Source organism: Apteryx rowi, unplaced genomic scaffold (assembly GCF_003343035.1).
Source record: "Apteryx rowi isolate R43461 unplaced genomic scaffold, aptRow1 scaffold_877, whole genome shotgun sequence".
Classification (NCBI taxonomy): Eukaryota; Metazoa; Chordata; class Aves; order Apterygiformes; family Apterygidae; genus Apteryx; species Apteryx rowi.
In genome coordinates, this window is record NW_020451179.1 from 43,940 (window position 1) to 59,118 (window position 15,179).

Below are 15,179 nucleotides of genomic sequence, written 5' to 3' on the forward strand. Positions count from 1 at the left end.
AGATGTCCCAGCAAGCTTTGAATTAATTCACTAGGTCAGGGCATTCAGGTAAAGAGCCAGCAGCTGGTCTTGAACACACCCAGCTGGACTGCAGGTCTGCACAGAATTGAGTAAATACACCCGAAGTGCCCAGTCCCAGCATGGAACTGGGCCTCTTATAAAACCAGGCATGGATTACCAGGCAGCTGCTTTCCTCCCATAATTTTCTCAAAAACCTGGGCTAGAGCTTAAATGTCTGGGCCTCTTTCTGGGTATTACTAACACGAACAGCAGTGATCAATTTGGGTGATGCATATGTCAAAATGGTTGGATTATATAGGCAGACCAACAGACTGATAGGCTGATGGAAAATAGATAGATACACAGACATTTAGATTCTAGGCTCCAGTGGACAGATACTGCTCTAGCTGTTTATTCATCCTGAAGAAGGATGCGTATAGTTAATTACAATGGTCATCAAAATTATGGGTGGGTGCACATTCAGTTAACACAGATTGTTTTTTCCCTCTCTGGTTTAGATTTGTTTCCATTAAAGCTCAGGAAACTTAGTGCTCTAAACAGAAGCGAGGGATGGCAAAGGAGGGACAAAGTGGAGAACAGTCTGCTCTGTAGGCAGAAACATGCTGCTTCTTTCAAGTAAGAGCTAAAACCCACAAGAAGCCCCTCCGTGCTTGTAGAAAATCTCATTATCTGTGATAAAGATAAAAAAATAAACAACCAAATGCAGGACTGGATGCTAATGACTACCAAGATCCAGTGTAGAAGGACTGTGAAGCTGTAGGATCTGGTCTTTTACCCTATCTTGTGCTGCTCCTTAGTCCTTGCACACTTTTGAGCTTCCCCAAATTCTATTCAATTATCTCTTATTAATTCTCTCTGAGTTTCTCTTCTTTGTATGCTGGGCTTTCTTCATGTGTTAGGGAGAAAATACACTCATACTTCATCAAACAAACCAATACAAAAGAAGACCATAGTATATGATACCCAGAAGGGTATAATAATAAGGTTCTAATTTACACCTATTATGCCTCATCTGTAGGATTTATTTATTTTTATTTATTTATTTATTTATAGAAATCTGGGAAGGGATATGTGCTTTTTTAGATTTTTGGAGGAATAAATTTGACCTTGAAAAAATCTTCTTGAAGCAGAACTTACTCACTGAAAACAATTCTGCTTCAAAACTGATTGTCAAATATGTCCTCTCATATATAAATAGTTCCCTTCTTACTCTTTCCTCTGCCTGCTGTTTGCTATTCCCAGCTCCTCCCTCTCTTCCTTGCTTCCCTTTCTTTTCCCTGTGTATTTTTCATGGTTCCTCTGTGCATATCTTGTTTCCTCTGCCCCTGTCTCCCACCTCTCTCTCTCTCTCACACTCCTTTTTATTTTTCCTTTGAAACTCTATTCCCCTTGTCTCAGTCCCACCCCTCCTCTTTACCCTCCTCAGCTATTCTCTCACGGGTGTTTTCTTCTCTTTGGTTTGTGTGGTCTGCCCTGCAAATTCCATCTCTTTTCTCTTCAGGACCCAACATGTTCTGCACAGAGATTTATGAGATGGATTATGCTTTGCTATTCCATGCATTGTTTTAAGAAGCACACCTTCTTTTGTTCTAGATACTATGAGATCTGTACATGTGTCTGCATATTTGTGTCCCACATTATTATGTGGAATTTTGTATCTATAAAATGAATGCCTGCCTATGTAAGTTGGGGCACATATTTGTCTATCTCATGCAACACACAGTTGCATAAGGTGTGCTATTTTTGTCACACATAAGATTGTTGTCATAGACCAGAGTGGAAGTAGCATCTGATCCATCCATGCTAGCTTGGGACTTAAAGTTTTTGTTTCTTCTTTCTGTCATGTCTGGACTGCGAATGTTTACATTTTGGAGAAGGTTTTGGGTTTTTTGTTTGATTGTTTGTTTGCTTGTTTGTGTGGCAAGATGCAACAATGTGCCTAGCAGACGTAGGTTTCAAAAAGTGGAAACATTTTTAAACATATAAATGCACTCACTGCAAAATCCTGCAGCAGCAGCAGAGAGAGAACATTTAAACACTGCCTTAAAGTTAATCCCCAGTGCAGAATTCACCATTATCTGCCCTTCCAGCTAGTGAGATTTGAAACAGTGGGTTTGGATGGTGCATGTATGTATGTGCCTGTAGCTCAGGAACTTTGCCCAAACTTCCCCATTCAGAGCTGCAGCTCTTTAACTCTTGGCTTCCATTCCACAAGGAGGAGGAGGTTTGGGGGGAATATTCCATTACTGTGCAGGGGAGGCACTGTTTCTGCAGCTATTGAGTAAAGTAGCTAGTGATCCTTTTTCCTGCCTCCAGTTCTACGGTAGAGCCTCACTTCTTTCTATGGGCCAGATGCTCCTCTTGGTAGTAAAAAGAGGAAAAAAAGGAAAACATACTTGCAAAAATTTACTACAGAACTGAGTAAGGGTCAGATGCTGAGAGGAGCTGAGTACCTGAAATACCTCCTGAAGTCATTTTCTTTCAGAATCAGGCTGTGACAGGGGCGGGGAGGAAAGAGGGTTGTAGTAATTGGTGTCTAGAAACTCCCACAGAGAGGATTAAGAATGAAACTGTGCTGTCTGGGAAGATGTAGGAGCTTATATTATGCTGCATATATACAGAATTGCTAGAAAAGACTGGGCTGTATGGAAAATAGCCCTAACTGTTTGAACTCAGAGATATGACCCCATCTACAGATAGTACTTCTTTTAAAAGGAAGTAATACATTTTTCAGCGCAATGAGATGGCTAATGTGCATTTGTACACGTGCATGTTTTACACTGAAAGGAATAATGGTCACTTTGTATTGTGTGTCTTGTGAAGCTTATACTTCAAACCAAGGGAAGTTACCTTGGGAGCAGAAGCCCAAAATTCTACTCTTTGTTATCAGAAAATTATGTGTTGAAATTGTAAGCCACTGATTTTTGCCATATTTCCTATTCAATCCTAATGGACACACTGTGCTTGCACTATAGCTCAGGGCAGCTGCCATTTTCTGACATTTTTCCTTGTTGCTTTGCTAGTCAGGAAGGTAGGTAGAGTCAGAAGGTAATGCATGCTTCTTCCTCTAGTGTTTCTCCAGATTTGGCATAGTGACATTTGCAGATTGGGTAGGTGGACTCTTGTTTATGTGCTTGCACTAGCAGGAGACAGGAGTGACCCAGGAAGATGCTTCCAGTCCTTCGTGTCTCTACGTTGGAAGCTGAGGTACTTTTCTGGAATTTGCCCCTTCCTGAGGATGCCCTGTACTCATCCATGCCATGGTTGGGAATTAAGGCAGAGTGGAGGTTTGTTGGTACCTAGAAGCTGAGAAGCACTCCCCCCCCCCCCCCGCGATACTTTAGCCTCAGCACTTTGGGAGTGCAGCACAGGTAAGCAAATGTGTGCTAACTTTAGTCTAGGTTGCTGCAGAACAATAGCAGATGCTATACGGCAGCATGGATGTCAGCAGTGACACTAGAGACCTGCCGAAGATCACTAGTCCGTGCAGTTACACCCGGACTAGAGCACTGAAACTCCTTGCAGGCTCCCGGCAGTCAGGTGAGGCAGCACGGGCACGCCTGCCAGTGCTACAGCTACACCCTTGCGTGCTCATCGGAGTCCCCACCAAAACCGCACCACAGCAGCATGGGGGCCCAGTCCGGGCCGGCAGCTCGGACACTGCGGCGAGGGCAGTCCCGTCGGGGGCTCCCCCACGGGAAGACGTTGGGGTGGGAGCAGCGGGAGGCAGCGGGAGTGGCAGAGGCATGAATCGACGGCGGAGCCCGCCCGGCGGAGAGGGCGTAGGACGGGGGCGGTTCGGCACCCGGCTCCGCCCCGCGAGCCGCCGCTGCCGGGACCAGGAGGGGGGCGCCGGGGACCGGGGAGGGGGGTGACCCCAGCACCGGAGTGACACCCCCTCCCCCCGAGTGCGGAGTCTCGCAGTCGCACAGGCTCCCCCTCTTCTCCTCGCATGCTGCGCTGGCCTAGGCCTCTGCACAGGTCGTGGGGGGAGCCCAGCGAGGGGAGGAGGGGCGCGGCGAGAGAGAGGAGCCCGAAGAAAGGGAGAGCGGCTGATTCTACTGAGCGGAGGGGTGGAGAGGGGAGGAGAGGAGAGGAGGGGAAAAGCGATCCCGAAGAAGGGGCTGGAGAGGAGCTCAAGGATTAGGGCTGCTCTCACGCCTCAGCCTCCGCGAAAGCCGTCTCTAAAGGACCGCGGGTGGGGAGCGGGAGCCTCAGCCCCGCAGCCGTGCCCAGCGCCCGGGGACAAAGCCGCAGCGAGCGCCGAGCGAGGGGACCGGCGCGGGGCACCCGGGATGGTGTAGCTCACACGGCGAACGTGGTCTTTGTCCAACTTTTCTGATGCCGGGAGGCAGCGCGGCACGGCTCTAGCGGGAAGGGTTACTGCCAAAGCTGAGCAACACAGGGAAGAGAAGGGGGTGCTGCTGGAGCCCAGCAAAAGGTATTGCGGCGGGCGAGGGCACTGTGAGCCCGGCCGAAGAGTTCTGAGGAGAAGAGCCATCATCCAGGATATCCTCGGGGCTCTACCGCCCTAGAAGGGGAGAGAGAGAGCAAACCAGGTATTACTTCTGAACAGAATTAAAACTCCTAACATTGTGGAAATTGTGGGGGTTTTTTGCTTTTTGGTTTTTTGTCGTCCCTCCCCTCCCCCCGTTACCGGTGTCTGTGCTGTTTAAAATCTGTGTTACTGGGGCTTGGAGCGCCCAGGGAGATCCTCCCCAGCCCACTTCTCCTGTCATGCTGTGTATGTGCAATGGGAGAAGAGCTGTATGAAATCAGGTCATGGCTTGCTGCTCGTGGAAATTGCTATCAAAAGCAGACACTGTTCACGCATGCATAGCTCGTTTGGTCTTCTCTTTTACGTTTTTCTATCTCTCTCTGACTCCTTTAGGAGCAATAGTTAAATGCTGCCTTTTCATTCCCTGAAATGAGGAGGCAGGGGTAGATGTGTACTGTGGTGTATACTGTTCCCTGATCTTGGTGGAATGATAGCAGGAATGCTCTGTGGCCCTTTCTATGGGCAGGGTTGTTTAATGCTTTTGTGGGGGACAGAAGACTGTATGAGTGTTTATGCCAGAGAAAAAGCCATGCTAACCTATTTTCAAGGAGGTGGTAAAAGTTACTACTACTAATGCTAAATAAATCTGTGAATGTGGGAGGGATTGTTGCAATGGGTAATTTTAGCTTTGCCTTTCATGGATTCACTGAGATGATTTCACTTACTCTGAATTCTCCCTTGCTAATACCACACTCACTTAGTTGGGGATAAAAGTGAATTTCACCTGCTTCCCCCACAAGTTCTAGAAATAAAGAGAGTAAAGATGGTGAAGCAAATCTCCCAAGGTCAATGAAGGATGATTCTCCAAATCATACTATCTGTCATATAAAGTTATGCAGATTGATCAGGAAGGAGAGAGTTGAGAGGGCAAACGGAAACAACAAAGTCAAGACAGTGGGAACTACCAGTCACATCTGTTACAGAGACAGATTTGCTGCCTCAGCTGGGTTGAGCAAGGGAGGCTCCCTTCCTCCTTTTTCTTACATCGATCCTTACCAGAAGCATGGAAACTGGACATGGCTGCACCTGTGTTCCATCATAGCTGATCCACCTGCCCCTGAGCCACACTAAAACTACTAGTTTGAAATCATTCCAGTGCTGAGGTTCCTTTGGGGGCAGGAAGAAGGGAGGTAGTCCACAATCTAATAATCCTTTTTGTTAGATGTTACCTGATCTCTGTCCTGAAAAAAAAAAACTGTTTTTCTTTGAAGTTTGATCCCTAAATTCAACCCCTTGTGCCACCTTAATTCATTTTGCTAAGCTTTTGGCAAGCCTCAGATAACTGCAGGTGATTGCATCCTTTCCTCTACTGCCTTTTGCACATGTGCACTCTTAGCCAAGTTAGACATGTGCAGTTTTTAATTCTTTGTCATGTATTACCCGGCCCCTCTAGCCTCTAAACATTCTTTCGTGCTGTTTCTTGAGTTTCCTCCCATTTGTTAACATTTGTTAACACTGAGCTACACAGAACTGCAGATATGGCCATGTGTTTTGATACTAGGGAAGACTGTTGCTTTTTTTTTGCTAGGCATTAGAGCTTGTAATCAAGCAGGATTGTGTCCTCTTTAATTTGAGCACTAAAACCCTGCAGAGAAAAACTTATGTTCTTGCTTTATTCTGAAGCTCGCAGCTCTTCCAAGCTGTTATGTGTGGCACAAACAGCTTGGATTTATAGAGACTGTTTTTGGAGGGGAGTGGAGGAGGCATAGCTCCCCTTATTTCTTTTGCCCAGGGCTGCCACTGTCCTCACCTACCATCTTTGGCTTACAGGCTGACCGGTGACATGCTTCTGGGGGAAAAGCAGCTGGTGGCCCCAAGAAGACAGCTGCTTATCCTCCAGCATGCCTTGCCCCCACAAGCTGCCAGCATGTGTCTGACAAAGAAACCTGTTCCCTCATTCTGTTGAGGATAATCTTCTTTATGCCTGTACAGCTTTGTTATGGACTTTTGTCTTTGTGCCCGCGTGCAGATGTCTGCTCCTTCTTTGAGACACTGCATGTGCACAGAATCATGTAGGGATCCTTACAGTTTCTCTCCCCTTACCTTGTTTGCCTCCATCAAAAGAGAGTCCCTCCGTGGCCAGTTTGTCTTTCCTGGCTACCTGCATTGTTAGGAGATTTATGCATGCTTTTCCTCTGGCCTCATGAATACTTCCCTCTACTTGTCTGCTCCCCCTAAAATGTGCTCTTCCTTGTTATGCGTACATTATCCCTCTGCAGCCCCCATGGGGAAACTTCTCTTGAAGTCCTTGCAAATGAGTGCAAAAGTACTATTATTGCACAGTTTAGGTTGCACAACTTATTTTAATTTCTCCTTTCTGTGGCCATATTGAGTCCAATGTATATGTTTACTGCACACACAAACAATAGAAGATGCAAGGTGCAGAAGTTGGTATGTATGGTGAAGCTTGATCTTTACAACACACTCTTGCCACACAGACCAAAAAAGGGTGATATTGTAGAAAAGTGTTTATTAAGAACTCTCCAGATTGGGTGCCCCCTCTCATAAACATGTAATGATTTTTTTCAAAACACTGAAAGAGTATTTTCTATGAAGAGAAAAGCTGACTAAAGAGAAGCTTGAGGAGGAAATTGATGAGCCTGCCTCATCAATTTTGCCTTTATTTCCTCTATTTTTTAAAAAATCTGCTTTAATATCATGCTACTATTGTACCTTGCTGTTTAAAAAAAAGAAAATCTGTATTTTGTCAGGAAGTTTTATATCACCTTACAGCAATACAGTTAAGAACATACTTTTTCTAATGAGTGACTCCACAAATTCAGCAGTTTTCCAGTTCTTGAAACCTTACCATTAAGTTTCTGCATGTCAAGTCTTGGGCCAGACATCCCTCTTCTCTCTGTATTTGCTCTGTTTGGCAACTGCATAACCTCATGGACTTCAGTGGATGTGTACAAGTCTAACTTACAGGAGTTTAGTAAGTAATTCTGTTGATGTTGTACAAGCAAAAAACTGTCTCTTGGGTGGTGTAAACTGTGCAATGGAAACAGACCCCAAAAGAGGGGGAAAAAAGTCCTTAATTACTTATGTCAGCCACTGTGCTCTGACACATGAAGAGCAAATCTGCCATTTTATGTGGTCACTGTTCTTGCATTTGATTAATATCAGAAGTTGTATGTTTAACAAAGAGAAGTGAACCCATGCTTTCTTGTCAGAAGCATGGATTGCACTTTCAAGAAATATTCCTTTGCCTCTGGGAATAGCATTTTATTTTAAGTGCACTATTAATACATGTGGTGTTAAAAAGGCAAATATATTTTGTAAAGATACTGATACAGTGCTTTTTTTATGGAAAGTGCTGTCTTGTCTCTAAAAAGTCAACATGGAGCAGGCTCCTCCTATCAGGGAGGTGCTATCTGAGGACTCTTTTAGAGATCACTTCTGAGAAAAGAAGCAGCTTTGTAATTCAACTTTTTCCAGGCACCGGTTTCAATTTTCTAGGCCTCCAGAGGCCCTTGTACATTCTGATGCTCAGGGCTTGCTTGTCAAGGAAATTTCTGATCAAACGATTCATGCACACTCACACACACATGCATGCACACGCACATATACACAGTTAAAGAGGAGAATAAAAGTGCTCTCCTGGGAGTAGAGAAGATGCCGGGCAGACTGAGAACATACCACTGTCTGCAAAATGTAGCTTTACATATGACACATAGGTCCTTAAGGTCTTAGTTCACTTGAGGATGGAAATTCTCACCTGCCCAGACCTGTATATGGAAAGACACAACACTTCATTTCCAGACAGTCTTTTTTTTTTTTTCTCCCTCCCCAAGCTTGCCATGTAAATGAATCCTCTGCTGATTCAGCAGTTTCTAAGTGCAGTTTTTCTCTGTGCCATGTCTCTGAAAAATATTTCATGTGTGTAAATCATGTAATTACATGCTATAAGCTATAGATTGAGGACTACTAACTCTTTCTTACTTATTTCTGTTTTAACAAGCTTTTGATTTTGCAAGGTGAAATGTGGTGTATTGATGTTCCTCCAAGTTATTGCAAGGCTTTCAAAGCTCCCTGAATGACCTGATCTTTCTCCCACTTACCACAGGCCACCCACATGATATGAACCTGTTTGGCCCAGCTGATCACTTCAGAGGCACTATGTGGAATACAGAAGCCTGTGTGGGGGCCCTTTGTGTCAGGCTTACCACAGGTTCCCTCAGATTCTAAGGATGTCTACAACTGGAAGCAGGATTCCTTGGCAGAACTTCTATTCTTCCAAACTATTCTTTAGGAAAGGATGGAGTTTCACAAGAGAGGGGGTATTATCACGAAGAGATTTCTGGGCAAGTTTTAGTTTGGCAATCGAAACTTTGGAATGTTTATCAAAATTGAACTTCTAAATGTTGAGTTTTACTCATTGCTAGGACCAATTTGATCTCAGTAAGCAGGATCAGAAATACTTTCTGAACCAGGGAAGCTGTTTTAAATTACTCCTTCTTAACTCTAAGCCAGGAAGAAGAATTGCTGCTGGAAGCACACCTGGATTGTGCTGCTTGCCTGCAGTTGTCTCCCAAATTGTCCCTTCCCATGCTAATGTCAGTATGCTTTGAGCTGTTGGCAGCAGCAATGGGAATGCAAACATGTACTTGCATTTTCACTTTTCAGTTAGTTTGCTAATCTTATTTGGAACATATGTTGTTCATAAAGGGGCCACAATATCCACAGTTATCACTGCCATCATTATGGTGTCAGAAATGGAATAGTTCTGCTGGGAAGTATTCATTTAATTACTGGTAGAGACAGGATCTCTGTGGCCTTCTCTTCCTTCAGTACCTCACTGAGCAGTCTTCTGTGTTAGAAATTGTAAAGTTGCAGTAAGGCATGTTGAGAATTTGAGAGGCAGAAGAAACTGTGCTGACCCATGTATATACTAGCAGTTAGAGGCTTGAAAAGGAGTTTTCCATAATTTGCATTTGTCTTGGTGTTGTGTTCTGCAGGGACACAGAGGTGGAGTTAGATGCTGAAACGTAATTAGTTTGCTTTTGGTGTCTTAGTATAGCACCTTTTTGCTCAGGGCTCCAGGCTGTGCACCAGAAAGGCAAGTGGTGAAGTAATGGGAATGATGCATGACCTGTGCACCTTGTTTCAATCAAAAGTCCTCCTAATGTTGACTTGAAGAATCACCTTGGCAATTGTATGTTTCCCATGGATAATTTTTTCTGTGTTGAAGTAGAAGTGGCTCTGCATGGTCTCAGAGAGAACTGCAGGTTTCTGCAACTCAGGAAATCAAGTCAGTGACTAGATACTATCCCTTGGAGAGAATGATTTAAAAAACTGTTTCCCAAATAGATTTTTTTTTATTTTATTTTGACTCTTGGATTAATTACCAAAAAAGAGGGGGAGGTAAAGAAAACAAATTAGTCTTTGAAAACAGAGTAAAAAATGAAAACTTTTATTCTTTTAATAGAAAGAATTAAACTAGAGCAAGTGTTCCCATCTTTGGTAAAATGTCACCTACTAGACATCTCTAATTTAAAAGATCAGAATGGAAACACTGTTGCACCTCTCATGCTTCTCCTGACTGACTGTATGCCAGTCCATAACATCATCCTGTCTAATAGTGTTATAAACAGCTGTGGGCATAGAAGCCACAGCGGAAAGAGGGAACTTGGCCTAAAACCTCAGAAAGTTCCTTTAAAATGAGTTTTTAAATGATTCTCTTTAAAAGGCTTTGCTTTCTTTCCCAGATCATAGCAGGTTAGTCTAGTGTTTTCTGCTATTTTTTTAATTCTCTTGCTTCTGAATTATGGTATTGAAATCAGACAGTCCCTCTCTCTGTGGCATTAATGCGAAAGCACCTGGAGTATTTGTATTTGACCGTGTGGGCTTCAGTGTCAGGGACAGTGATGAATTGGGACCTCAGTGAAGAGCACCAGAAGTGATTAGGAGACTGTAGGGAATTTATGACATGTTATTAAGAGAGCTGCAGGTATTAGCTTAACGATGACTGAAAAGGCATTGCTGCAGAGTATCTGCAGTACCTGGGAGGCTATTTATGGCATCCTAGGCAGTCTGGTTAAAGTAATAGAACTAGCTGAAATTGCCCAAAGCAGATGATTTCAGGTTCAATATTGAGGAATTTTTTTTTTTTTTTCCAGTGAGGGTCTAAGGAGATTGTAGAAGGTAGCCCAGAGGAAGTGTTGGAACCCCGGTTGCTTGTGTTGTTTAAAAATATGACTAGAAAAGCTCTAAGGAATACACAGGGAACAAATCCTGCAGTTGACTGAGGACTGTAGGCCAGATGTCATCTAAATAAAGATGCCCTTCCCCCTCTTTTAGGTCCTATTATTCCCAGCAAGTAGGGGGAGGGACTACCATCCTGACAGCAGATCTATCTTGGATATGCTTTGTAGCAATCCAAGACTGGTAACCAGGGAGAGGAAGTGGTGTATGCCACTTGAAGTTGGATGTGCCTGTAACAAGAGCAGTGAGCTCCAGCATCCACAGTGAAATGAGCCTTTGAGACACAGAGGAGGCAGGGTGAGCTCTGAGACTTATACCTTATTGTATTCATCCCTGGCACTAAAAATAATATGAGCATGCATCAGAAAGAGATGTTACAAACCTGAAATACCTATTTTTATCTTAACCCACTTGGTCTTCCCTCTTCCTCTTAAGACTTGTTCTGTTATTCTCCCTAACTATTAGTAGCCCATAATGCTCTCATTTCCTGTGGGCGGAGACAATGAGCTGGAAATGTGGGATGGAGGAGGAATGGGAGGGAAGGACCTGAGAATTCTGTGATTCTGTGAGAATGCACTTCGATGCTCTGAAGGCTCTGCCAGTGGCAAGTTCAAATTTTTGGTGGGACTCTAACCTGTCTCCCCTACACATGGGCTCCCTACGATGCTTCACTCAGCTGAGCTACTTGTCACACCTAGTCATTCCTTTTCAAGTCAGCTCTCTTTTCTTTGCCACCTTGATCTTGCTTCTCTTCGTCAAGCTGCCATTTCTGCCTCTCTGCTCTCCCAACTGTCTCTTCTTAGATGAAAGCCAGTTTTGGGCAATTGTCTAATTGTCTGAATGTCTAAATAGATATGGGAGTCTGGTCTGAGCCGTGAACCAGCATGAATCGTTAATTTAGTCCTTTAAATAAATATATAGATGTCATTGCTAAAAGATAAATGAAAATAGGACAAATTAATATGTTTTTGAAGTTGAATAGGACCCTCATATTCTCTGTACTTGCTGCTCAGTTCAATTATTTGAACAGTGAGATCAAAGTACCATGAGGGGAGGAAATGAAGATTCTGAATTTTGAGACTGGACTTGGAGAGAGGAATCCTCAAGGAATCATCTATTTTCTCACAGTTTTCCCAGAATAAGTGGTTGGTTTCACAATCCCTGGCTCTCTGTGCCCTGAGGGATTGCTACAGAGGAGTTAGCTCACTGTTTGGTTATTGCTGCACAATGCCATACACCTCCTCCAAAAATGGTTATAGATAGACTATAGTTAGTGCTGGTGTGCAGTTCTGTGGAACATCTCCATGCAGTGCAGGATTAAGTTGTAGTGCCTTAGCATGTAATGGGAATGTGAGGCTCTTACTAATGGTAGAGCAGACAGAATTCCCATCTTGGCAAGCAGTGGTCATGTAAGGATGCTAGCTGCACAATGGGACTTTTCTTTGAGCTATTTTCTCCCTCCCTCAGAACTTCCTAGTTTTGTGCATATATTTCCACATCAAACACTCTAATTTACATGCTGCAGGTAATGCTTATGTATTGCGTAGCCTGTTGGTACAGTCAGCAAAATTTAAGGGAATCAGTGAGACTGATATGTCAAGATCAGGGTAACAGCAAAGTCAGTGAAGAGATAATGCTTCAGTGCATTCTGCCTTGCTGTTTTACAAAGAAGCATTCTGCTTGCTTCTCTTAACATGAATCGAAACAGCAATGATAAATAATGCTAATAATTGCATAGTTTTAAAAATAAAACCAGCCTCTATCTGCAAGTGCTTGCAGTCAGCACTTCAAGAATCAAGCCATATGACAGCAGAAGGACATAAAGCTTATTAAAATGCAAAAAGCAGTTGTAATTAAATCTAACTCTTAAATCACAGAGCAGGTTCTCTGAAAACCCACAAGTGGTTCCTTGGAGCCAGAAAGGAGAGCTCTTTAATTTTATAAAAAGAGCAGTCTTTTCTGTAGTCCGTTTTGAAATTTCAGTTTCTCTCTTGGAATGAAAGGCAATTACAAAATGCTGGGACTCCCCATGCAAGAGCAACACTATCTTTTAGCCAGCTGCCGGTGCTAACACTGGCTCCTAATGGACTGTGTACATTTGAATACTGTGAATACAAATAACACACTCTTGCTGCTTATGGTAAATACTCCTTCCTGTAAAACTCTTATAGAAGAGTAAATACATACGTATATATTTTTTAAATGAATCTACTTTACTACAGCTTGCTCTACAGAGAGAAGCTAATTTAACTTTCAGGAAAACACCTAGTTTCCCTTTCAGCATTCTAGCGTGTTGTATGTTGTTGGAATCTTAAAGGACATTCAAAAGTAAGGCTTACAAAAATTTTAATCCTTACTAAAGGGCTTTGCAAACTTTTGTCTACAAAGAGCAGTTTAAGTAAAGAAAAATATTCTCAGATTTTTTTTCCCTATTGTATTTTTAAGTATATGTGCATATATCTTGGTTCATATATTTCCAGACATGCCGTGTGAGGCTATATTCTTAATTTAAAAGGAGAAACTGTGGAATGTATTAGTATAAAATATTCCCCTTCACAGGCTTGTAAGCTTTCATAATCCGAATCTTACCTTTTTATCCCTCCTCCCTCTTCCCCCTGCCGAATCTTTCAAGCCCTTGGTTTCTTTTCCAGGTTCTTGACAGTGTTTTTAAGGCCCTTCTGCATCTCTCCACTTGATTTGTCCATGCAGATTTGCAGATGATCTCCCAGACATCTACAGCAGACCTCAAGGTTATTTGTCTGATTTGTGGCATTTCTTGTCTTGCCATTACAAATACTCTGCTTGCTATCTTTATCATTTTCCATCCATCAGCAATCAGAGTATGATAGGTAATAAAACATTAATTTCAGTGACAAAAGAAGCAAAATCAGCATCACTGGAAAGATCAGAACATGATTTCAGGGAGTTGTACTCTTTACATCAGACTTCTTTGTCTGAATATTGTTTGTGGAAAAGTTTTATTTTCTTTCCCTTTTTTAATGCCAAGATAGTACACACATTTTTTCTTGGTGTTTTCAAACTTGTTCATATGATAAATTGTAGGCATTGTTACTATAAAATTACTGTGAAAAATGTCAGTGTTTGCTTACACTTAGTTCTTGCCAGTTGTACAGGAAAAGGAAATGTCAAATTTCAAAGAATTTTCACTAGCACAAAATTCAACTTTTTTCACCTAGAAGTTGATAATATGATCTGCCTCGGGAATATTTAAGTCAGATCCCCTTAACATAAAGGTCTATGCTGAGAATTTTGAAAATAAAACCTTTTACATGCTGCCTGAGAAAGGTTTAATGCTGTGTCCAAAAGGCTGTAAATTAGCCATTTTTTTTCTCTCTAGCCTCAGTGCCCTCCTTCTGCAGATATGCTTTGACCTGTGCAAAAGATAAATCACACCTTAAGCTGAAAACATCGTCTTTATTTCCACTTAGATAAAATTGCATTTCAAGCGCTTGTGCACTGTTGTATTGAGAGAAGTTTCCTGAGATACATTAGGGTGAAGTTGATTATAAGAGCCTAGGGAAGCCATAGCCAGTAGGTACAGCTGTTATCCACTCTTTCCATCAAAGAAGATAAATGCAATGGGCAGCCACTGGTTCTTTTCCTCCCTTTTCTTTGGACAGCCTCCTTTATTTACTGTACAAAAATTCAAATGGAATAATTTCTGTATCCGTCCAATTCCTATTATATTTTAGGGCATTTTCTATCAGGCAAGTGGTGGATGATGTGCACAGCAATGAATTTCTTCACATGTTTTGTTCCATAACATGTTCAAAGGTCTAGGGCTGGGTTTTTTTTGACAGGTTTTAATATTAAAAATTTTGATATGATTACCAGTACTTCTTTGGAAAAAATATGTGAGGAACTCATGAATCATGATAAAAAACTATCTGGTAAGTAAAATCCTCTCAGGTGGGAAGAGATTTTATTTAGGAATTTCAAAATACATTTTACTGTACTTAATATGCATTTAGTTCAAATACCTAATAAGCATGTGGAAGAAAGGATCTGCTTTTGAATCTTTAATAAAAAACCCCAAACATTATTTGATATGTTTATTGCAATAGTACTGAGAGGTCAGTGTCCATCTTGTTAGGCATGGCAGAAACATTTTTGGAAGGTGTCGAGAGCGTCTGAGGACACATAGGGCAACAGTGAAAGAGTATTGGTTAGAAAGATAAGCTGGGGTCACCGTCCCAGCTGTGAGGCTTGTCTAGACAAGTGTACAAGTCATGGCAGAGAAGAGGGACTTAAAGGAAAGTAGTGTGGTTAACTAAGTGCTAAAGTAGCCACTTCTCTTTGTATAGGGTGGGTTAGAAAACAAAGACTGAGAATTGCCCCACACAGCTTTAGGCAGCTCCTACGGAGGCACCTGGAG

The 15,179-nt window shown here is 42.6% G+C and overlaps 1 protein-coding gene across 3 annotated transcripts in view; it reads left to right on the forward strand.

The window, feature by feature from the left end:
* The first annotated feature begins 4,130 nt into the window (after window positions 1-4,130).
* LOC112977883 (ephrin type-B receptor 5) overlaps window positions 4,131-15,179 on the forward strand; it is an 83,207-nt gene continuing 72,158 nt past the window's right edge. For all 3 annotated transcript variants that reach the window (XR_003257678.1, XM_026090738.1, XM_026090740.1), the window contains exon 1: window positions 4,131-4,580. The gene's annotated coding sequence lies outside the window, so the exon portion shown is untranslated. The remainder of the gene's footprint in view (window positions 4,581-15,179) is intronic.